At 47.6% G+C, this 25,215-nt stretch overlaps 1 protein-coding gene across 6 annotated transcripts in view; it reads left to right on the forward strand.

Moving 5' to 3' along the window:
* The first annotated feature begins 304 nt into the window (after positions 1-304).
* The window catches only part of fam204a (family with sequence similarity 204 member A), an 89,549-nt gene continuing 64,638 nt past the window's right edge, over positions 305-25,215 (forward strand). Inside the window, exon 1 of one of the 6 annotated variants that reach the window (XM_085994398.1) lies at positions 305-499. The gene's annotated coding sequence lies outside the window, so the exon portion shown is untranslated. The remainder of the gene's footprint in view (positions 500-25,215) is intronic. The other 5 variants (XM_085994397.1, XM_085994396.1, XM_085994395.1 and 2 more) reach the window with 5 other exon arrangements.

Below are 25,215 nucleotides of genomic sequence, written 5' to 3' on the forward strand. Positions count from 1 at the left end.
CCCCCTGAAGTATCCTCCACCACAGTACCCCAACCCCCCAAATTACCCCACTCAGTACCCCCTCCCCCTAAAGTACTCACTCAGTAACCCCACCCACAACATAACCCCTCTAACTTGTACTGTCACTTCTCAGAGAATATTTAGGAGATTTATACAGTTAAAAAACTGAGAGGTTAATTGTACAAAGCAGGAAGCATCTAGAGCAGTGATTATTTGTAAGGCATCAATATAATTCGCATTTTGAAACCAAATGGCGCTGACCACGGAGCCACTTACGCTGCGCGCGCACCCATTTGGAGCCATCTACCCACGTGATTCTCCGGCGGAACTGTGTGTCACTCTGTAACCTGTCCCCACTGTAACCTGTGCGCCTCTCTAACCTACCCGCCGGCACCGCTCGTCTTGCGACTTCGTTCAACGGCTCGCGGTTGTGGGCGCTGTCGTCTTAAAGGAGGTCAGTTCCCCGGGAGCCTGCGCTGTGGCACTCTCGGCCGGCGAGGTAAATTTAAATTATAACAATCAAGAATGAATGGTCAGTACAATGATGGACTTGTAACCTACAGGTATTGGAGATCAACAAGGAAATTAGGAAAAAGAAGCAGAACAAACAGAATCTAGAACAGTACCACCAGATTGTAGTCACTATTTCTATGCCAATCCTCCATTGGTCACTAGCCTGTGCTCTGTCCCCTCATTCCTCCATTGGTCACTGTCCCCTCACTCCTCCATTGGTCACTGTCCCCTCACTCCTCCATTGGCCACTGTCCCCTCACTCCTCCATTGGTCACTGTCCCCTCACTCCTCCATTGGTCACTGTCCCCTCACTCCTCCATTGGTCAATATCCTCTGCTCTGTCCCCTCATTGGCTGTTGTCTCATGCTGTGTCTCTTCACTTTCCCATTGAGCGCTGGCTCATGTTCTGACCTTTCATTCTTCTGTTGAACGTGCTCTCCTGCTCTGTTCCTTCATTCACCACTGTCTCATCATTCTCCCAGTGACCACTGTCTTGTTATGTGTCTTTTCCTTCGCCTATTGACTGCTGCAGTCCTTCATTCACCCATTGACCACCGTGTTCTTCTGTGTCCCTTCATTCTTCTATTGACTGCTGCCTCTTGCTGAATCTTTCATTCCACCATTGACTGCAGTGTTGCTTTAGCCCCTCGTTGACCGCTGTTTTGTGCTCAATCCTCATTCCCCTCTGTTGGCTGCTGTCTCGTGCCCTCTCCCATGGTACAGCCTTCATTCCCCCATTGACCACTGCTTTGTGCTGCATTTTTTCATTCTCCCACTGATCACAGTTTTGTGCCGAGTCCCATGTATTCCTGTACATTTCACTTAACGTCAGGCACGGCAAGAATTTGCTGACCCTACTTTACTTATTCTTCACCCCCAGCTGTATTAACCCTGTGTAAATCTAGCGATTACTGTTGGAAAGCAGGCATTTGCTATGTACATAACATAATATTTTTTATGTTCTTCAATATTTTAGTTCCAAATAATTGGCACAAACTTTTTCTGAATGTTTATGCTTGTAGTGCAAATGCCCAAGCAAGATAATAAATGAACAGAAATAAAATGAACTATAGTACACAAAGCCAATGTAAATTAAATGCATTTAACATACAAGTGAAGAGGTTGCAAATGGAAATCAGATTTTAAATAACTGACAGGGTAATACAGTAGATTAGAAGATATGAAGAGAATAACAGCAGTTGGTTCACTGTTGGTAGTCACTGAACATGACATGCAGTATTTGATAGCGTGCTCCTTCTAACTAATAATTATGGTTAGCAAGTGAGTTTTTACTCGGGAATAATTATGGGAAACTGATATCATTGAGGGGTTCAGCGAAGCTCAAGCAGTCGTCCTCACCTGAATCCTGAGATAAGATCAATTTCATTATATCTCCCAGACATTCATTATTTTTTATAGAGCATTTTTTTTGAACATTTAAGAGCTTCACACAGCCAGCACTTTTTGTTTTAGATTGATAGGTTTTTATTTGCGTATCATTTACAATTTCTGTATAAATTTGTATACATTGGAAGGCAAACATTGGAAGTTGAAAAAGGAAAACAGGCAGGCATCAAACAATTAATGATCTAGGTATAAAGATTTCAAACAATTTTCAAAACAGTTTTACAAAGGAGATATAGTGGTGTATATTCTTATCACTGCATTTTTAGAAGGCTACATTGACTGCATAATTTGCGTAATTTAGTACACCAGGTCTGCAGCAGGAACGGGACAGCTGGACAGATGTTGGACAGAGATACGCAGGATCTGTCCAACTTTTTCCATTACAGCACTAGAACACAGGGATGGTATAGGAGTTTGTGCAAATGTGTGAATCTATTTGGTTAGCATTAAGGAATAGGAAGGAAACTTACTCTATTGGGAGTATATTGTATACCATTGAACCATACAACATGGCCATAATAATGGGTGATTTCAATTTTCTGAAGATAGACTGGGGTAAGAGTAATGCAAGTGTTTAAAAAAAGGAAGGAGTTTCTACAACGTGTTCTTTCTAGATCAATATGACGGGGCAATCCTGGATCAAGTTATAAGACATTAAATGGAGCAGTTAAGTAATGTAAGGGTAGGGGAACATCTTGGAAACATCGACCATAACAGAATTAGTTTTCATATTAAAATTAAAAAGGAGAAGGAGCAATGCAAGATAAAGCGACTTGATTGGGGAAAATAGTCAATTTAAATGAGATAAAGACAAAGCATGATAGCAAAATATTGCAGATGCTGGAAATCTGAAATAACAACAGAAAATGCTGGAAAAACTCAGCAGGCCAGACAACATCTGTGGAGAGAAAATAGAATCAACGTTTCGGGTCAAACCCTTTGTCAAGACTGGAAAAGCACAGGAAATGAAATAGATTAAAAGGCCAGGCTGGGAGAGAACAAAAGAGAAGTGAAGAGACATTAAGAGGTATTCAAAACGAGACGAGATGGTGATAGGACTAGTGGAGACAAAAGACGGCTCTAGATTAGGTGTGAAATGCACTGGCAGAATGGGAGACAGCTGCCATGTGGGAGAGAAAAAAAGGGGGGGGGAGAAAAGGGTCAAAACAAAGGTGTGGATAAAAAATAAGTAAAAATGTAATGGGGGCCGAGGTTATGATCTGAAATTGTTGAACTCGATATTGAGTCTGGAAGGCTGTAAAGTGCCTAATCGGAAGATGAGGTGCTGGTCCTCGAACTTACGCTGAACTTCCGTGGAACAATGCAAGAGCCCGAGTAAAGTGAGGTCTGAGTGGGAATGGGGCGGTGAATTAAAATGAGAAGCGACCGGAAGCTCGGGGTCACCCTTACAGACTGAATGGAGGTGTTCCGCAAAGCGGTCACCCAATCTGCGTTTGGTCTCCCCAATGTAGAGCAGACCACATCGTGAGCAGCGAATACAGTATACTAGATTGCAAGAAGTACAAGTAAATCGCTGTTTCACCTGGAAGGGGTGTTTGGGGCCCTGGACAGTGGGAAGGGGGGAGGTATAAGGGCAGGTGTTGCATCTCCTGCGCTTGCACGGGAAGGTGCCGGGCGAAGGGGAAGGGGTGCTGGGGGTGATAGAGGAGTTGACTAGGGTGTCTCGGAGGGAGCAGTCCCTACGGAATGCTGAAAGGGGAGGGGAGGGGAAGATGTGTTTGGTGGTGGGATCACTTTGGAGGTGGCGGAAATGGCAGAGGATGATCCGTTGAATGTGGAGGCTGGTGGGGTGAAAGGTGAGGACAAGGGGAACCCTATCGTGGTTCCGGGTGCGAGGGGCAGGGGTGAGGGCAGAAGTGCGGGAAATAGAACGGACACGGTCAAGGGCCGTGTCAACCACGGTAGAGGGGAATCCTCGGTTGAGGAAAAAGGAAGACATGTCGGAAGCACTGGTGTGGAAGGTGGCATCATCGGAGCAGATGCGGCAGAGACGGAGAAACTGGGAGAATGGAATAGAGTCCTTACAGGAGGCGGGGTGGGAGGAAGTGTAGTCCAGGTAGCTATGAGAGTCAGTGGGCTTGTAGTGAATGTTGGTCAATAACCTATCCCCAGAGATGGAGAGGGAGAAGTCAAGGAAGGGAAGGGAAGAGTCGGAGATGGACCATGTGAAGGTGAGGGAAGGGTGGAAATTGGAGGCAAAGTGAATGAAATTGTCTAGTTCAGGGCGAGAGCAGGAAACGGCACCAATACAGTCATCAATGTACCGGAAAAAGAGGTGAGGGAGGGGACCTGAGTAGGACTGGAACAAAGTGTGTTCCACATATCCCACAAAAAGGCAGGCATAGCTAGGACCCATGCGGGTACCCATAGCAACACCTTTAATTTGGAGGAAATGAGTGGAGTTAAAGGAGAAGTTGTTCAATGTGAGAACAAGTTCAGCCAGGCGGAGGAAGGTAGTGACGGATGGGGACTGGTCGGGCCTCTGTTCAAGGAAGAAGCGGAGCGCCCTCAGGCCATCCTGGTGGGGGATGGAGGTGTAGAGGGATTATACGTCCATGGTGAAAAGGAGACGGTTGGGGCCAGGAAACTGGAAACTGTTAATGGCGGAGGGCGTCCGAAGAGTCGCGGATGTAGGTAGGAAGAGACTGGACAAGGGGAGAAAAGATAGAATCGAGATAGGAAGAGAAGTTCCGTGGGGCAAGAACAGGCTGAAACGATGGGTCTACCAGGGCAGTCCTGTTTGTGGATCTTGGGAAGGAGGTAGAAGCGGGCTGTGCGGGGTTGGGGAACTATGGGCTTAGTGGCCGCGGGGGGGAAGATCTCCAGAGGAGATGAGGTCAGTGACAGTCTTGGAAATGGTGGTTTGATGTTCGGTAGTGGGGTCATGGTCCAGGTGGAGGTAGGAGGAGGTGTCGGAGAGTTGTCGTTCAGCTTCCGCTAGGTAGAGGTCGGTGCGCCAAACAACAACAGCGCCACCCTTGTCGGCAGGTTTAATGACAATGTTAGGGTTGGATCTGAGAGAATGGAGTGCTGCAAGTTCAGAGGGAGGTAGGTTGGAGTGAGTGAGGGGAGCAGAGAAATGGAGAGGGCCGATGTCACGGCGGCAGTTAGCGATGAAAAGATCTAGAGAGGGTAAGAGGCCAGCTGGACAAAGCATACTATTTTGTCCTTGTCCTTGTACAAGACCTTGGTCAGGCCTCACTTGGAATACTGTGTCCAATTTTGGGCTCCTCACAAGGTGGGTGATATTGAGGCTTTGGAAAGGGTGCAGAGAAGACCACTAGACTAATTCCTAGTTTAAAGCATCTTCGTTATCAAGATAGGCTAAAAGAGTTGGAACTCTAGGGGGAAAAATTTGTTTGCTTTGCGCCTCCCGTTAGCGGGCGCAAAGCAACTAGCGCCCGGGCGCGGCGGCGCCAATGCCTCCCGCAAAATTAAGCAGGAGGTTAGCGGCGGCGGTAACCATTAGCGCCCCTCAGCGCTGTGACGCCGGCAATGGCGTCATCGCCGTGCACAGCGCCCCCCGACTTACTGCCAGACGCTATGTCTAACGGAGTCAGGGGGGCCGACCCACGGCTGGGGTGTTGCTATTTAAAGGCGAGGTGCCGGGCAGCCATTTTTGTTGCTGGCAGCCTGCCAGCACCTGCCTCCTGAGCACCCCCTCCCCCCCGCGGAGAGCTGGCTGCGCTCCATGAGCCCAGCACTTCTCTTGAGTGCCGGGCTCTTTTGCCGGCACTCCAATCCCGGTGGCGCAGCTGGGCCCCGGGTCGTGCTGTGCAAGGCCCCTCCCCTTTAAGAAGGGGAGGAAGGCCTGCAATACCGTGGCGTGACGTGCCGCGATATTCCCTCGCAGCGCCTCAAGAGGGAGGCGGGGCGCTTCCAGTAGCACCCCGCTTCCCTCTTGGGGCGCTGCCACTCAATTTCGGCCGCAGGGGCGCTAATTTTTTCGGGGCACTAAAAGTAGCGCCCCGGCGACTCAGTTTTTCCCCCCTACACTTTAGGGAAGCGTTGACTTAGGGGTGAACTGATTGAGGTTTATAAGATAATGAAGGAAATACATTGTGTTCCAGTTGACTGTTTGTTCCAACTACAGGAAACTTTTTTTTATCCGGCACCGACGGGACCGACGTGGTGCCGGTTCATCAAAAATTCCGGATAACCGAAAGCTATAGTAAAAGATACGGAGAGATGAGAGCTCCGTATAAAGCAACAGATATAGAGTATATCTTTAACTGGTGGTATTGAATTAATTTAAATTAATTAAAGGGGTAAGTCATGCCAGGAGAGCCCAGCCCCGTGTTATGCTCCTCTTGCTCTATGTGGGAATTCAGGGACGCTGCCAGTGTCCCCGATGACCACGTGTGCCAGAAATGCATCCAGCTGCAGCTACTAACGGGCCGTATTGAGGCGCTGGAGCTGCGGATGGATGGGTTGTGGAGCATTCACGATGCTGAGAGGGTCGTGGATTACACGTTTGATGAGTTGGTCACGCCGCAGGGTAGGGCTGCACAGGCAGGAGGGAAATGGGTGACCACCAGGTGGAGCAGTAGAAGCAGGCAGGTAGTGCAGGAGACCCCTGTGGCCATCCCCCTTTCAAACAGGTATACCAATTTGGATACTGTTGAGGGGGATGACTCACCAGGGGAAGGCAGCAGCAGCCAACTTCCTGGAGCCGGGGGTGTGGCTGCTGCTCAGGAAGGGAGGAAAAAGAGTGGGAGAGCAATAGTGGTAGGGGATTCTATCGTAAGGGGAACAGATAGACGGTTCTGTGGCCGTAGACGTGACTCCAGGATGGTTTGTTGCCTCCCTGGTGCCAGGGTCAAGGATGTCACTGAACGGCTGCAGGGCATTCTGAAGGGGGAGGGGGAACAGGCAGAGGTCGTGGTTCACATTGGGACCAACGACATAGGTAGGAAGAGGGATGAGGTCCTGCAACAAGAATTTAGGGAGCTAGGTAGCAGATTAAAGAGCAGGACCTCAAAGGTTGTAATCTCTGGATTACTCCCGGTGCCACGTGCTAGTGAGTATAGGAATAGGAGGATAGAGCAGATGAATGCGTGGCTAAAGAGTTGGTGCAGGAGGGAGGGCTTTAGTTTCCTGGATCACTGGGCCTGCTTCTGGGAAAGGTGGGACTTGTACAAGTCGGACGGGTTGCACCTGAACCAGAGCGGGATAAATATCCTTGCGGGGAGGTTTGCTAGCACTGTTCGGGGGGGTTTAAACTAAAATGGCAGGGGGTTGGGAACCTGAGCAGGGAGACAGAGGAAAGGGAAACAGGGATAAAAGCAAAAGATAGGAAGGAGAAAAACAAAAGTGGCAATCAGAGAAATCAACGGTTTAAATCAAACGTGGCCACAGTAAATAATAATTCTAATAGGGCTAAGAGCGTTAAAAAAAACAAGCCTGAAGGCTTTGTGTCTTAATGCGAGGAGCATTTGTAATAAGGTGGATGAATTGGCTGCACAAATAGAGGTAAACAAATACGATTTGGTTGGGATTACAGAAACGTGGCTCAAGGATGGCCAAGACTGGGAACTCAACATCCAGGGGTATTCGATATTCAGGAAAGATAGGCAAAAAGGAAAGAGAGGTGGGGTAGCATTACTGGTTAAAGAAGGGATTAATACAATTGTAATGAAGGATATTAGCTCTGATGATGTGGAATCTGTATGGGTAGAATTGAGAAATACTAAGGGGAAAAAAACATTAGTGGGAGTGGTATATAGACCTCCAAACAGTAAGGTGGAGGTTGGGGATGGCATTAAAAGGGAAATTAAAGAAGCGTGTGATGCGCTATCAATTCCTCATAAAAGACAGAGAGTTAATTAATAGGCTTTTATTAGCAAAGAACAGAGCATGCCTCTCGTGGTTGCCTGGTATCCAAAAGGGCAGGGGGCTGCAGAGCAGTCACCTTTTATACCCGGGCATGTGGGTGGAGCCAGGGGCGGAGTCAGCTGAGGCATGCATAGGCACAACAGTGTGCAACAACAACAATAACAAACAGTGGTTTACCACATTCACCCCTTGTTTAAAATTGAGTCCGGCGGGGTGAAGTGTACTAAAAGTTCGTGTAAACTAAAAGTTCGTGTAATTAAGTCTCTCAGGTGGCCTTGTATGCCATCCTGATCGTCGTAGCAGCGGTGGTGATGGTGCAGCATCCAACGCCGAACCTGGCGTCTCGTTGAGAGGTTGTGTAGTCAATGGCGGGTCCTGGGGCTGCGGCATGCTGTCTACAGGGGTCGGGGTGTGGGTAGTGGTGGGTGGCGATGGTGGTGTCTCAGGGGCACCCGAAGGTGCGAGGTCTCGTGTGGAGACTGTGTCCTCCCGCCCGTCTGGGTACGCTACGTAAGCATACTGGGGGTAGGCGTGGGTAGTGGTGGGTGGCGAAGGAAGTGTTTCGGGAGCACCCGAAGGTGCGAGGTCTCGTATGGAGACTGTGTCCTCCCGCCCGTCCGGGTACACCACGTAAGCATACTGAGGGTTGGCGTGGAGGAGGCTCACCCTCTCGACCAGGGGGTCCGTCTTATGGGACCTCACGTGCTTCCGCAGTAGGACGGGTCCTGGAGAAGTCAGCCATGTCGGTAACGAGATCCCCGATGTGGACTTCCTGGGGAAGGAGAACATTCTCTCATGAGGGGTGGCATTGGTGGCTGTACAGAGCAGTGACCGAATGGAATGGAGCGCCGCAGGGAGGACCTCCTGCCAGCGAGAGGTCGGAAGGCCCTTAGATTTCAAGTTTAAAAGGACTGCCTTCCAGACCGTCGCATTCTCTCTTTCCACCTGGCCATTCCCCCGGGGGTTGTAGCTGGTGGTCCTGCTTGTAGCAGTACCTCTCGCGAGCAGGTACTGACGAAGTTCGTCGCTCATAAAGGATGAGCCCCTGTCGCGATGAATATAGCTAGGGAAACCGAACAATGCGAAGAGGTCATTCAGACATTTAATGACCGTGGTACTGGTCATGTCTGAGCAAGGGATGGCAAACGGGAGTACTCGTCAATTATATTGAGGAAGTACACATTGCGGTCAGAGGAGGGGAGGGGCCCTTTAAAATCACCGCTCAGCCGCTCGAAGGGGCGCGTGGCTTTGATCAGGCTCGCTCTGTCTGGCCTATAAAAATGCGGTTTGCACTCGGCACAGATTTGGCAGTTCCTGGTCAAGGTCCTGACCTCCTCGATGGAGTAGGGCAGGTTACGGGATTTGATGAAATGGAAGAACCTGGTGACCCCCGGGTGGCAGAGGTCATTGTGGAGGGTCTTCAGTCTATCAACCTGCGCGTTGGCGCATGTACCACGTGATAGGGCATCTGGGGGCTCATTGAGTTTCCCGGGCCGGTACAAGATATCGTAATTGTAGGTGGAGAGTTCGATTCTCCACCTCAAGATCTTGTCATTCTTGATTTTGCCCCTCTGCTTATTATTAAACATAAAAGCTACTGAACGCTGGTCAGTGAGCAGGGTAAATCGTTTTCCGGCCAGGTAATGCCTCCAATGTCGCACAGCTTCCACAATGGCCTGGGCCTCCTTTTCGACAGAGGAGTGTCGAATCTCGGGGCCCTGGAGGGTCCTTGAGAAAAAGGCCACGGGTCTCCCCGCCTGGTTAAGGGTTGCAGCTAAGGCAAAGTCGGATGCGTCGCTCTCCACTTGGAAAGGGATGGACTCATCCACTGCGTGCATTGTGGCCTTCGCAATATCTCTTTTTATGAGAGTGAAGGCTGCACATGCCTCTGCTGTCAGGGGGAAGGAGGCGGACTTGATGAGGGGTCTGGCTTTGTCCGCATAGTTGGGCACCCACTGAGCATAGTAAGAGAAAAACCCTAGGCATCTCTTCAGTGCTTTTTGGCAGTGGGGGAGGGGGAGCTCCATAAGGGGGCGCATTCTGTCGGGGTCGGGGCCGATGACTCCGTTCTCCACTACGCAGCCAAGAATGGCAAGGCGCGTGGTACGAAACATACATTTGTCCTTGTTGTATGTTAGATTCAGCCGCTGGGCCGTACGGAGGAATTTCTCTAGGTTAACATCATGGTCCTGCTGGTTGTGGCCGCAGATGGTGACGTTGTCTAGATAGGGGAAAGTGGCCTGGAGCGCATTCTGGTCAACCATCCGGTCCATCTCCCGTTGGAAGACTGAAACCCCGTTGGTGACGCCGAAGGGAACTCTGAGGAAGTGGTAGAGACGACCGTCAGCTTCAAAAGCTGTGTACTGGCGGTCCTCAGCCCTGATGGGGAGCTGGTGGTATGCCGACTTCAGATCAATCGTCGGGAACACCCGGTATTGTGCTATCTGATTGACCATGTCAGATATGCGGGGGAGTGGGTATGCATCCAACTGGGTGTAGCGATTGATCGTCTGGCTGTAGTCAATAACTAGGCGCTGTTTTCCGCCAGTCTTCACCACCACCACTTGTGCTCGCCATGGGCTGGTGCTACTCTCAATAATCCCTTCCTTCAGGAGTCTCGCTACCTCGGATTTAATGAAGCTCCTATCCCCGGCACTGTAACGCCTGCTTTTGGTAGCGATGGGCTTACAGTCGCGGGTGAGGTTAGCGAACAAGGAGGGGGGGGGAGACTTTAAGGGTGGAGAGGCTGCAAATGGTGCGCGGCGGGCGATTTAAAAGCTGCTGGCTGCAGACTGTGAGTGGGGGGAGGGGTCCGTCGTACGCCAATGTGACACTTTTAAGGTGGCACTGAAAATCCAACCCCAGTAGGACGGCAGCGCAGAGATGGGGCAGGACCAGAAGTTTAAAATTTTTGTATTCTGTGCCTCGTACTGAAAGGGTCACTACACAGTAGCCCCCGACGTCCGCTGACTGGGCTTTGGAAGCCATAGAGATCCGATGGCGCGTCGGCAGGACCGGGAGAGAGTAACTGCGCACCGTGTCGGGGTGGATAAAGCTCTCCGTGCTCCCGCTGTCAAAAAGGCAGGTAGTGGCGCGGCCGTTTACCGTAATGTCCATCATGGACCTGGACAGTTGACGAGGGAGAGATTGGTCCAGCGTCACGGAGGCCAGCGTATGGTTAAGCGAGTCGATGTGGTCGTCAGATGAGGCGGTGGTTGAGTCCGGGTCCCCCGTGATTGAAGTTGGAGGCGTCCAAGATGGCGGACAAAATGGCGGCGCCCATGATCCCGATCCCCACGCGGCTGGGGGAGCCCAAGATGGCGGACAAGATGGCTGCCCCCACGGTTCGCACGCGGCGCTGCTGGCGTTAGCGGTTTTACCTTTGCAGGTGCTGACATAGTGTCCTTTCTTACCGCAGCTGGAGCAGGTAGCGTTTTTCGCCGGGCAGCGTGCTCTGGGGCGTTTTGCCTGGCCACAAAAATAACATTCCTGTGCCTTCGACATCGCTGCAGCAGTTGGAGGTGGCGGTCCCATGACCCAAGGTTGCGGCGTCCACGGTGCGGAGCGGTTAGGGGAGAAAGCGTCCATATTCCTGTGGGCCGCGTCGAGCGAGAGCGCGAGGGATACTGCCTTTTTCAGGTCTATTTCTCCCTTCTCCAACAGTCTCTGCCGGGAGTAGTCGGACCTTAGACCCGCAACGAAAGCTTCTCGGATCAGTCCCTCCGTGTGTGCTGCGGCTGATACTTCTTTGCAATCGCAGCCTCGGCCGAGTATCCGTAGTGCCCGTAGGAAAGCCTCCACCGATTCCCCGGGCTGCTGTCTGCGGGATTTTAAGAGGTGCCTGGCATAGACCGTATTTACCGGGCGTGTGTATTGCCCTTTAAGCAGATCGATAGCCGCCGCGTAGGTCGTCGCGTCCTGGATTAGTGTATAAACTTGGTGGCTCACCTTTGCGGCCAGGATTTTCAGCTTGTTTTCGTCTAGGGTCACAGTTGAGGCTTCCAGGTAAGCCTCGAAGCAACGCAGCCATTGTGCGAATTTGGTAGCCGAACCTGCTTCTTGGGGGTCTAGGTCCAGGCATGTTGGTCTGAGGGCTCGCAGCAGCGCCTGCTGCTCAGCGTTTGGCGCCGTCGGTTCAGCATTTGTAGCCGACATTTTATTTTGCTAATAAAATTGATGCGCTATCAATTCCTCATAAAAGACAGAGAGTTAATTAATAGGCTTTTATTAGCAAAGAACAGAGCATGCCTCTCGTGGTTGCCTGGTATCCAAAAGGGCAGGGGGCTGCAGAGCAGTCACCTTTATACCCGGGCATGTGGGTGGAGCCAGGGGCAGAGTCAGCTGAGGCATGCATAGGCACAACAGTGTGCAACAACAACAACAATAACAAACAGTGGTTTACCACAGCGTGCAATAAGGGCACAGCAGTCATCATGGGTGACTTTAACCTACATATAGATTGGGCCAACCAAATTAGTAACAATACTGTGGAGGAGGAATTCCTGGAGTGTTTACGGGATGGTTTCCTGGACCAATATGTCGAGGAACCAACCAGAGATCAGGCCATCTTAGACTGGGTATTATGCAACGAGAAAGGATTAATTAGCAATCTTGTTGTACGAGGCCCCTTGGGTCGGAGCGATCATAATATGATCGAATTCTTCATTAAGATGGAGAATGAAGTAGTCGACTCAGAGACAATGGTCCTCAATTTAAATAAAGGAAACTATGATGGTCTGAGGAGCGAGTTGGGTAGGATTGAGTGGGGAATGGCGCTCAAAGGGTTGATGGTGGATAGGCAATGGCAAACATTCAAAGACCGAATGGATGAGCTACAGAATTTGTTCATCCCAGTTTGGCGTAAAAATAAAACAAAAAAGGTGACTCAACCATGGCTAACAAGGGAAATTAGGGATAGCATAAGATCCAAGGAGAGGACATATAAATTGGCTAGAAAAAGCAATAACCCTGAGGATTGGGAGCAGTTTAGGAGTCAACAAAGGAGGACAAAGGGATTAATTAAGAAAGGGAAAATAGAATATGAGAGTAAGCTATCAGGGAACACAAAAACTGACTGTAAAAGCTTTTATAGATATGTGAAGAGAAAAAGATTAGTGAAGTCAAGCGTAGGTCCCTTACAGTCAGAATCGGGGGAATTTATAATGGGAAACAAGGAAATGGCAGACCAACTAAATGCATACTTTGGTTCTGTCTTCACAAAGGAGGACACAAATAACCTCCCAGAGATGCCGGGGAACATAGGGTCTGATGAAAGCGAGGAACTGAAAGAAATCAGTATTTGTAGGAAAATGGTGTTAGGAAAATTGATGGGACTGAAGGCCGATAAATCCCCAGGGCCTGATGGTCTACATCCCAGGGTACTTAAGGAAGTGGCCCTAGAGATAGTAGATGCACTACTGATCATCTTCCAGAACTCGATAGACTCTGGAACGGTACCCATGGATTGGAGGGTAGCTAATGTTACCCCACTATTCAAAAAAGGTGGTAGAGAAAAAGCGGGGAATTATAGACCGGTAAGCCTGACATCGGTAGTGGGGAAAATGCTAGAGTCTATTATAAAAGATGTAATAGCAGAGCACTTGGAAAGCAGTGACAGGATCGGACAAAGTCAACATGGATTTACAAAAGGTAAATCATGCTTGACTAATCTACTGAAATTTTTTGAGGATGTAACTGGTAAAATAGATAAGGGAGAACCAGTGGATGTGGTGTATTTGGACTTTCAGAAGGCTTTCGATAAGGTCCCACACAAGAGATTAGCGTGCAAAATTAAGGCACATGGGATTGGGGGCAAGGTATTGACTTGGATAGAGAACTGGTTGGCGGACAGAAAACAAAGAGTTGGAATAAACGGGTCGTTTTCTGAGTGGCAGGCAGTGACTAGTGGGGTACCGCAAGGATCGGTCCTAGGACCCCAGCTGTTCACAATATATATTAATGATCTGGACGAGGGAATTGGATGTAATATCTCCAAATTTGCAGACGACACAAAGCTGGGCGGGAGGGTAAGCTGCGAGGAGGATGTCGGGAAACTCCAGTACGATTTGGACAGGTTGGGTGATTGGGCAGAAATATGGCAAATGCATTATAATGTGGATAAATGTGAGGTTATCCACTTTGGTGGCAAAAACAGGAAGGCAGATTATTATTTGAATGGCAATAGATTGGGAGAAGGGGAAGTGCAAAGAGACCTGGGTGTCCTTGTGCACCAGTCGCTGAAGGTAAGCATGCAGGTGCAGCAGGCGGTTAAGAAGGCAAATGGTATGTTGGCCTTCGTAGCAAGAGGGTTCGAGTACAGGAACAAGGATGTCTTGCTACAGTTGTACAGGGCCTTGGTGAGACCGCACCTTGAGTATTGTGTGCAGTTTTGGTCACCATACCTGAGGAAGGACGTTCTTGCCATGGAGGGACTGCAGCGAAGATTCACCAGGCTGATACCTGGGATGGCAGGAATGACGTATGAGGAGAGATTGTGTCGATTGGGCTTATACTCACTGGAGTTTAGAAGATTGAGAGGGGATCTCATCGAAACCTATAAAATTCTGTCAGGTCTGGACAGACTAGATGCAGGAAGGATGTTTCTGATGGCCGGGGAGTCCAGAACCAGGGGTCATAGTCTAAGGATAAGGGGTAAGCCATTTAGGACTGAAATGAGGAGGAATTTCTTCACCCAGAGAGTGGTGAACCTGTGGAATTCTCTGCCACAGAGGGCGGTGGAGGCCAGTTCATTAAATATATTCAAGAAAGAGTTGGATATGTTTCTTGAGGCTGAAGGGATCAAGGGATATGGGGAAAAGGCAGGGACAGGGTACTGAGTTTGGATGATCAGCCATGATCACATTGAATGGCGGAGCAGGCTCGAAGGGCTGAATGGCCTACTCCTGCTCCTATCTTCTATGTTTCTATGTAAACCCTGTTGCTTAGCAACAGGTTCAGAACAATGGCCACAAGTTCCAAGCGTCTCTGTAGCTTAGCAACAGCTGCAGCCACACCCTTGCACAGCAACAGATCGAGGAAGGCAAGTACAATATGAAGTAAAACTTACCTGAACCTACTCCTGAATTTTGCCAGTTAACCGAGATTTCCGGTTATTTAGGTGCCGGTAAATCGAAAGTTTCCTGTAAATAGGTTAGGGAGGACCAGGGGTCACAAATTTAAGCTGTATAAAGCCAGATCTAGGTTAGATGTCAGGAGGTGGTTCTTTTCCCAGAGAATAGTGGACCTCTGGAACAGGCTGATGCCTCGTGCGGTGGATGCTGATTCGCTGAATTTCTTTAAGCGAAAGCTGGACCTGTTTCTGGCTGGGGCGGAGATTATCTCTTATAGAAGGTAGGTACAGCAGGGAATTCAGGGCCAGAGTGGTCTCCTGGACTAGTTTCGATCGCCTAAATGGGTCGGAGAGGAATTTCCCAGATTTTCCCCGCCCCCGCCCCCCCCCCCCAAATTGGCCTGGGCTTTTTAATCTGGCTTTTTGCTTCTCCTAAGAGATCACATGGTTTTGGGTGGGGTGGAGAGTATATATTGTGATACACAATGTACAGGAAACTTTTTTTTATCCGGCACGGACGGGACCGACGTGGTGCCGGTTCATCAAAAATTCCGGATAACCGAAAGCTATAGTAAAAGATACGGAGCTGAGAGCTCCGTATAAAGCAACAAACCCTGTTGCTTAGCAACAGGTTCAAAACAATGGCCACAAGTTGCAAGCGTCTCTGTAGCTTAGCAACAACTGCAGCCACACCCTTGCAAGTAATAAAAGTTACCTGAACCTACTCCTGAATTTTGCCGGTTAACCGACATTTCCGGTTATTTAGGTGCCAGTTAATTGAAAGTTTCCTGTATCTCAATTAGGAGGGACAGGCTCGATGGACCAGAGGGTCTATACCTGTCCGTCATTGTTCGTATGTTCGTAGCTGCTGTCCGGAAAAATAGGAGCAACTAGAAAGAAAAAGTGACCAATAAGTGGCGCAAACAGTGGAAAAATTTCAAACAGGAGGTGATTAGCGTACAGACTACACAACTTACCACAAGAAAAAATATAGATGGAAGGCAAAAAAAATGAAAAGACTGGCAGGTAACAAAGGGAAATAGCGAAGAATTTTATGAACAGACAAAAAGTAAAAGAATAATTAAAGAGAGGGTAGGTCAAATAGAGATGAAAAAGGAACTCAGCTTGTGGTGGATGAAGGAATGGCGGAGATATTAAATGAGCACAGGAAACTCTTTGGTATCCGGCACCGACGGGACCGGTGTGTTGCTGGTTGATCAAAAATTCCGGATGACGGAGAGGGTTATCTACTGAGGCTATTTTTAACAAAGAAAAATTTTTAAAAATCAAGAAATGTGCAGTATATAGTAATTGGGTACGCACCTACAAAATGTTGTGTTAAATGGATGGTGGAAGATGCTTGATTAAGTACAGTACTGCCAGTTGATGGTAATGCAATGCAATGACTACCAGCAGCGTGGGAGACACACAGTACCCCTGTAAAATGGCGGATCAGAAGAGACTACCGGCAGCGCGGGAGAGTCAGACTCCTGTTACAGGGGTATTGAGGTGTTCTGACTTCCGACAGTGCCAAGAAGCCAAGTAGTGGCAGTTTATAGAAACATAGAAGATAGGAGCAGGAGTAGGCCATTCGGCCCCTCGAGCCTGCTCCGCTATTCAATGCAATCATGGCTGATAGTACCCGGTCCCTGCTTTCTCCCCATATCCCTTGATCCCTTTAGCCTTAAGAAATATATCCAACTCCTTCTTGAATATATTTAATAAATTGGCTTCTACTGCCTTCTGTGGTAGAGAATTCCACAGGTTCACCACTCTCTGGGTGAAGAAATTCTTCCTCATCTCTGTCCTAAATGGCCTACCCCTTATCCTTACACTGTAACCCCTGGTTCTGGACTCCCCGACCATCGGGAACATCCTTCCTGCATCTAGTATAGAAAATTATTTATTTTCAAAAATTCTTTATTTTCAATTTGTAGTATGCGTGCCATTGTTTTAAGTTTGGAGAATTACCCCCACTGACTAACTCAGCCACCGCGGGAGACTCGGACTCGGCAACATTGCCGGTTATTGAGGTGTTGTTTTCGGAGTGAGAATTTTGCCGGTTAATAGAGAATTCCGTATATTTAGGTGCCGTTTAAACGAGAGTTTCCTTTACTTTGCCTCACATTTCACGGAGTGTGGTAGTGTGATTGTAAGGATATAAGAGGAGGTGGAGCAATTAGATAGAATAACTACAAGGAAGCAGTACTGAAAATAGTTGGTGTAACTTAGTGGAAAAGGCTTAGGGCCCTGATGGCATGCACCCAAGAATGCTGAAGGAAGTCATATCAGAAATATCAGAGGCTAGGACTGCAATTTTTCAAACATCATTAGATCTGGAAGTTGTGCCAGAACACTGGAGGGTTGCCAATGCACACCTCTGTTCAAAAGGGGGAAAGGGATAACTACAAATCATTCTGTTAACACCTGGAGTGAGTAAGCATAAAATCAGTACTCCTCGAGAAAGATATGAGTTAATTAAGAACAACCAGCATAGATTTGTAAAAGGCAAGTCGCGTCTGACAAGTTTAATATAATTCTTTGAGGAAATAACAGAGTTTATTGATAAAGGAAATTCTGTGATTGTTGTGTACATGGCCTTTGAGAAGGACGTGGCCTTTGATAAGGTGGTGCATTGGAGGCATGCCTATAAATAAAGACACATGGTATTAAAGAATAACAGGAGCGCTTAGGGGATTTTTTTTTAATGTAGAGGCTTGTTATGACATAGAATGCTTTACCAGAAACAGTGGTGGAAGCAGAATCCATAAAAGGGATGTGATTTAATATTCAAAAAAGGAAGAAACTGTGGAGGGGAATGGAACTTGGTGTAATGACCTACTTATGTGCGAGGTAGGGGGATGTGTTGTTCGGTTTGTGAGGGCGACCTTTTGTATAGCCCTCCAGAAATGGAGCCCAGACTCCTTGATACTTTCTCAGTTTTAACTAGAGTCCATACATCATTTATTCTGACAGGTGTTTATTTATCTCTCAGATGCTTAATCCACATATCTGTGGTGGGAGAAGTAAGGTTTCACTGTGGTGGAGATATGTAGCAATGAGAGTTGGTGCTAATCTATGCATCTCGGGTGGATGTTGCAGCGGTGGGGATAAGCCCAGCAGACGGGGCAATGGATCTGTAGGGACATAGATGGAATGGTCTTCACAGTACCCTGGGTCTCTGCTCAAAAAAATCATTGGATTTGGGGGAAGGTCTGTAAGTGTCACTCTGGCCCCAGCATTCACCCAATCCAGAAGGGATGAAACTGAAGCTTTTGTGGGGTGCGATACATTTGATGTACAAGTTTTAGTTGACCCTCATTACTGCAAGGAGCAATTATGAAGGCTTTTTCCAAGATTTCCTTCCATTCTTTTTCAGTCATTTAAAAACAATAGATTTCACTGTCATTTTCTGTTAGACATTCTGTGGGTTTTGTCAAATTGGAGGTGAATGCAGTGTACAAGGCAGACGTATGTTTACAGATACCTTCAGGACTTGGAATGAGTAGCTCTAGAGAGGTTGGCTGTTGCTGAAGTTTGCAGAGTGTCACTGGCTCGTGGAGGCACATCCTGCTGAATGAGATGAAATTTGGCATTCATTGCTGGAAGGACCCTTGTGAAGAAGCTGGCCGAGCTCGCGATGCCCTTCGCGTGCCAGGCTCTGAATCCATTTGCTTGTAACTAGTACACCTGAGTTCTTGTGCCAGATTGGCGAGAAGAGTGACAGACCCAGTGGAATCATCAGTCTTGTGCATGTCTTCTTCCAGATCAGTAGTCTTAATGTAACTGTAGCCTGCTTCTTTACCCGTCGAGCTTCTTGTGAGGATGTGTAAAGGGCAGGCTAAACAAGGGGTAGATTGGGAGGTTTCAGCATCCATACCCAGCCAAGGTTCTGCAGTAAGGTTATATTCCAAGCAATAATAGTGCTGAGTTGGGCTGCTCAGCAATCGTGTCTAAGGTATGGGAGGTTCAGTATCTTTTGTGATGGTTAAAATGAAGACTCACTTTTTTCTAGTGACAAGTGTCATAACCATTGCCACTGGCAGAATGGTGATGATATCTTCACTAGATGATTAAATACATCAGATTACTACTGGAATGGATTATTGCGAAGTAACCTTGCTCTGCAGGTTATGTTTCACTTCAATATACAGGAAACTTTGTGTTATCCGGAGGCTAAATGTCCGGCAAGCTCGAGCCACCGGCAAAAATCAGGAGCCGTTTTGTTAGGTTTTTTTTCTTCTCGTGGCTTTTTTTTCCAACAGTCAGGCTCTGCAAAGTCTCTAGCTTAGCAACAGCTTCAGAGAGACGCTTCCAAGGTACGGGCCGACTGTTTAGAAGCTGTTGCTAAGCAATAGTGTTTGTTGTCAGATACGGAGATGAAAAGCTCCGTATGCTTCAACATTAACGCTGGTGTGTCCGGCAGTTTTGAGGGAACGGCAACAGCTCGGTCCCATCGGTGCCGGATAGCACAAAGTTTCCTGTATTTTTAGTCACTGTTTAGTAACATTTTTACCAAGAACGCAGAGCTGTTAAGTCACTGGCATGTTTACAGTGAATAATATTCAACAAAGCAATGCGATCAGACTACATTGAACCTGAACAGCAAGAGCTCACAACATGTTAGAGAAACGATAGCAAAATACTGCAGATGTTGGAAATCCAAAATAACAACAGAAAATGCTGGAAAAACTCAGCAGGTCAGGCAACATCCGTGGAGAGAAATTTGAGTTGACGTTTTGGGTCGAACCCTTCTTCAAAACTGGAAAGAAAAGAAAATAGATCGAAGGCAGGGCTGCAATCGGACAAAAGAAGTAAAAGAAACAAAAGAAGTAAAAGAGACAATAAAAGGTATTCGAAGCTAGACGAGATGGTAATAGGCTGAGATTAGGTGTGAAGTGTACTGGCAGGGCAAGAGACAGCTGCCAGGTGTGAGAGAGAAACAAAAGGAAAGGGGGGGGAAAAGAGTGGAAAAATTACAAGAAAAAATGTAATAGGGGCCGAGGTTATGATCTGAAATTGTTGAACTCGATATTGAGTCTGGAAGGCTGCAGAGTGCCTAATCGGAAGATGAGGTGCTGTTCCTCGAGTTTACGTTGAGCTTCCGTGGAACAATGCAAGAGGCCAAGGTTTATATAGTGAGGAGTAGTTTACAGCATGAACATGTGAGGCAGCCTTACTGAAAACTACTTGCAAAGTTCCGTTTCTTTTGGACAGATAAGTTTCCCTAAGCAACAGCAATTAACCTCTTATTGGCCTCAGAATGAGCCTATATAACATCAACAACTTGTATTTATATAGCGCCTTTAACGTAGTAAAACGTCCCAAGGCGCTTCACAGGAGTGTTATAAAACTAAATTTTGACACTGAGCCACATAAGGAGAAATTAGGGCAAATGACCAAAAGCTTGGTCAAAGAGATAGATTTTAAGGAGCGTCTTAAAAGAGGAACGAGAAGGAGAGAGGCAGGGAGGCTCAGGGAGGGAATTCCAGAGCTTCGGGCCGAGGCAGCTGAAGGTACGGCCACCAATGGTTGAACGATTAAAATCAGGGATGCTCAAGAGGGCAGAATTCGAGGAGCGCAGATATTTCGGGGGTTTGTGGGGCTGGAGGAGATTACAGAGATGGGAAGGGGCGAGGCCATGGAGGGATTTGGAAACAAGGATGAGAATTTTAAAATTGATACGTCGCTCAACCGGGAGCCATTGTAGGTCAGTGAGCACAGGGGTGATGGGTGAACGGGACTTGGTGCGAGTTAGGACACGGGCAGCCGAGTTTTGGATGACCTCAAGTTTACATAGGGTAGCACTTTCCCACAGGATTGTCGAACAGGTTGAAAATGAAATTTCTGTTCTGTTTGCTAAAACCTACCATAAAGGGACACACCACATTAAGCACAATTCCACATTAGCACAAGACTGCTTTCCTCAAGACAGTCCATTTACATCTATTGGGAATGGCAATTGAGGTATAATGTTCCTGTTATAAAACAGCGTATCTCTGACTTACAACATTGGGACATTTGCTATTTTGTGAAAATATAAAAAGAGAATATACAGAGGAAGATTTTGTAACTGTGTAAAATGTTACTGTGATATTGAGATCACAGATATTTAAGACGTACAAATATCAGATCATAGAATGATGCAGCACAGAAGGAGGCCATTCGGCCCATCGTGCCTGTTTTAAGAAAAAAATCAATTTTTAAAATCTTTTTTTATTTCATAAATTCTAATGGACAGCCCATCTCCAGAATGTTGCTTCTGGAAGCCACATGGAACAATATTGTACAGCAGTGATGGGCATGTTATAGTGAGATATTTTCTGTAGCTTGTCACTGCACAAGAGAGCTATTAACAATTTTTCCTAAATTTCGTGCTCATCAACTTGAAAGGAGTTAATGCCAGGGAATAGAACACTTTGTATTTCAGACACTATTATCAGCATCAAGCACTCCCAGGCCAAGTAAAGTTCAAGTTAGATGCAGAGCGAAGCTCTCTCTCTCAAAATCAGTATGTCTTAAACCCAACCTCAGAAGAACAATCCAACTATACTTGTATGACATTTTTCCATTTCTGACGACAACCATTCTGTGACCTCTCAGTGGGGTCGGCAGTGTTACTGAGAGGGGCCAGAGATGAACAGATTGACTAGTCATTCACCTCCACAGTAGGATATTGCTGGTTCAAAATGGCTCCCACATTTGCATACACTGCACTTTATGATTGGCGAAATGAACAAAGAGAATATAGCCAATTATAGAGAAGCAAAACACAAAGGCCTAGAAATTCAGTTGTTTGCGCCAGCCGCTAGCGCCTTGGGAGGAGGAGATGTGGGGCGCTAGGCGGCTAGCGGCCGGGCGCAGCGCGATCTGCGCCTCTCCCCAACTTCAGTAAAGATTTAGCGGCGGCGCAAAGCCTGAGCGCGCAGATCCTGACGTCATTTCATTATGCAACGCCCTTTGTGCGCCCCGAGCCGGAAATTCAGTGGCGCCGCCCTTCTTTGCGCCTGGCGCCCCCAGCGACTGGTAGAGGGGAACGGTTCCCAGTCGCTGCGGGGTGCGGGGGGCGCTATTTAAAGGGGACTCCTCCTGCAGTATAAGTGGCAGCCATTTTGTGCCAATCCCTCTGTGTGAGAGACGGATATTTGGAGAGAGACAAAGGCAGAGAGCTTTCTGCTTTGACTCAGCGCTTGCACAGGTACTTGTGGCTTCAGGCCAGAGCTTTGCACTTGGATTTCACTTTCAGTGCCATAGCCTTGAGTCGCCACATATAATGGGGGCTGCAATGGGTGGAAACGTTGGCTTTCTGCATTGCATTCAAAGGGATCAGAGACGCCGTGAGAGAGTGCCAGTCATGGCCAGACGGAGATTGGCCAACAGGCGTCGGCACAGGAGGCCTTACCCACCCAGGGTATACCACCAGCAGTTCTCATATCTGAACATGTCTGAGGAGCAGTGTGTTCGGAGGATGCGATTCAGAAGGGAGGTGGTCACTGAGATCTGCCACCTGCTTCGCAGAGATCTGCAGCCACAGCTGAGGAGCAGGACGTCTCTGTCAGTGGCAGTGAAGGTGACGGTGGCTCTCAACTTCGATGCCACTGGCTCCTTCCAATCCGCTACTGGGGACATTGCCAACATCTCCCAGTTCGCGGTACATTGCTGCATCCGCCAGGTGAACAATGCCCTTTTCAGAAGGAGACGTCAGTACATCTCCTTCCCCATGACCCTGGACAAGCAGCAAGAGCGTGCAATCGGCTTTGGAAGAATAGCGGGCTTCCCCATGGTTGAGGGCGTAGAACTGATGAACCAGCAATGGTCAGGCCTTGCTTCAGGGCTGCAGTGTGCAGGGCATGGCAGCCAAACAAGTCGACCCTTCCCCTTTAAGAGCTGACCGGCGCCAGCGTGTCTGCCTTCATTGAGCAACTCGCCGCACCTGCGCTGCGCCCATCCTCGGTGTTAGTGCCCCGGATCGCCGGCTTAGCGCCTAATGATAGTCGTGCATCGCCTGCTTTAGCGCAGCAGCAACCTCTTGGGGCGATGCCACTGAATATCGGCGAAGGTGGCGCGAAGTTGTGCCGAGCGCAAACTTTAGCGGCCGCCCGGCTGTAGCGCCCCAAACGTGGCTATACTGAATTTCTAGGCCAAAGACTACAAACACTGAACCAATCATAAAGAAGAAAATTAAAGACAGAAAAATGTCATTATATAGATAAGAAATTGCAGGCTATATATTTATACGACATAAATATTGTTTTTTAATTCTGTAAAATATAAAAGCTGCACAATTATCCATCCAATTCACATTTGTCTTATTAATATTTTTAATGAAATAATCTCAAAAGTACAAAGTTAACAGACATTATTGGCAATTTCCCACTTATAAAGGTAAAAATAAAACTTACTGTCCCCAGCATACTCCTTGGGCAATCTGAAATCAGCTAATGCTAACTGCAACAAGTTCATCTTGGAACAAAAACAAATCTTACTACTTTGCAGATGTGTTAATCTTTGCAGCTTCCAGGTTTGAATATGTAGATTAAAATAAAAAGGGAAACTCCGAAGTGCTGGAAATCTGAAATAAAAGGGAAAAAAACGATGAGTCAGACGGTCAGTCGACATCTGTAAAGTGAACAGACACAGGAACAGGAGGAGGCCATTTAGCCCCTCGAGCCTGCTCCCCCATTCAATGAGATCATGGCTGATCTGCACCTTCGCTCCATCCACTGCCTTGGCTCCATATCCTTTTATACCCTTGGCTAGCAAAAATTATTAATTGAGCTAGCACCTACCTCTTTTAGTGGGAGAGAGTTCTACACTGCTACCACCCTCTGCATGAAGAAGTGTTTCTTAACTTCTCTCCTGAATAGACTGGCTCTGATTTTAAGGTTAATAATAATAATAATAATTCAACTTTATTGTCATTGTACAATAAAATGTGATCTTGCAAGCTCCCATGAGCCCAGTACAAATAACATTAACATTAACGTAAATAGCACCGTCCTGGGAGAAGCAAAGCCGCTGCGTCTGTGCGCGCCGCCATTCCATTTCCACCATTCCGACACTCTTCAGCCCAACGCCCGGGCCTGCTCACCAGCCGCCCCTCCCGGGGCTCCTTCCGTGACCTTCTCACCAACCGCCCCTCCTCGGGGCTCCTTCCGTGACCTTCTGCACCTGGTCTTCCCTGGTGGTCACCCCTCCAGGTACTAACCAGGCCTGGCTCTGCTTAGCTTCCAAGCCTTGCCAGTGACCCTGTCCCTAGTCCCAGGAACTTGCCTTAGACTTCCCCACAAGTGGAAAAAGTTTCTCTCTATCTACCTCATCAACTCCTTTCAAAATCCTAAAAACCTCGATCAAATTACCTCTTAACCTTCTATGTTCCAGGGAATGCAAGCCTAGTTTATGTAATCGCTCCTCAATCTAACCCTTAGAGCCCTCGTAACATTCTGGTGAATCTGCACTGCACTCCTTTCAATCCCAATATATCCTTTCTAAAGTGTGGTGCCCAGTATTCCAGATGTGATCTAACCAGGGCTTTATATAGCTGTAGCAAAACTTTCCTGCCCTTTGTATTCTAGCCCTCTAGTTATAAAGGTTAACATTCCATTAGCCTTTTTCATTATTTTTTGTACCTGACTACTACATTTTAGCGATGTGTGTACATGGACCCCTAAATCTCTTTGGACCTCCACTGTTCCTAGCTTTTCACCACTTAAATAACACTCGGATCTATCCTTTTTTGGTCCAAAATGAATGACTTCACACTTACCTGCGTTGAAGTCCATCTGCCACAGTTTTGCCCACTTACTTAGTCTATCAATGTCTCTTTGTAATTTTATGCTCCCGTCGACACTACTTGCAATACCGTCAATCTTTGCGCCATCGGCAAACTTGGATATATGGCTCTCTGTTGCATTATATAAGCCATCAATAAATATAGTGAATAGTTGAGGCCCCAGCACAGATCCTTGTGGGACACCACTATTCACTTCCAATTGGAGACGGGTCATGATGTTTTAGGTATGTCCCCTTCATCAGTAGACACGCAGAATGCCATGACCTGTCTGTTTTCTTTACAGGTGCTGATTTGCATATTTCCAGAATGTTCTGGCATTATTGATGTTCTCCGAGCACTCAGCTCTGCTGGTTGTGAAGTTGTTTGTGAAATTTGCTTTAGTTTATTAAGTTCTGAGAGGTTTTTCTTGAAAATTCTTATTGAACTGCAGTTGTCTGATTCATAACTGCTGCACAATTGTAAAATGTTTCTGTTTAAATTATTAATAGCTTAGCAGGGTAGGTGAAAAATGCCCTGAGAGCAGTTCATTCAAATCGAAATTTTGTTGACAAAAGGGTTAACAATGAGACCCTAAATC

The sequence above is a fragment of the Somniosus microcephalus genome, chromosome 8 (genome assembly GCF_052327205.1).
Source record: "Somniosus microcephalus isolate GS21.2 chromosome 8, FLI_Smic_1.0, whole genome shotgun sequence".
In the NCBI taxonomy this organism is placed as follows: domain Eukaryota; kingdom Metazoa; phylum Chordata; class Chondrichthyes; order Squaliformes; family Somniosidae; genus Somniosus; species Somniosus microcephalus.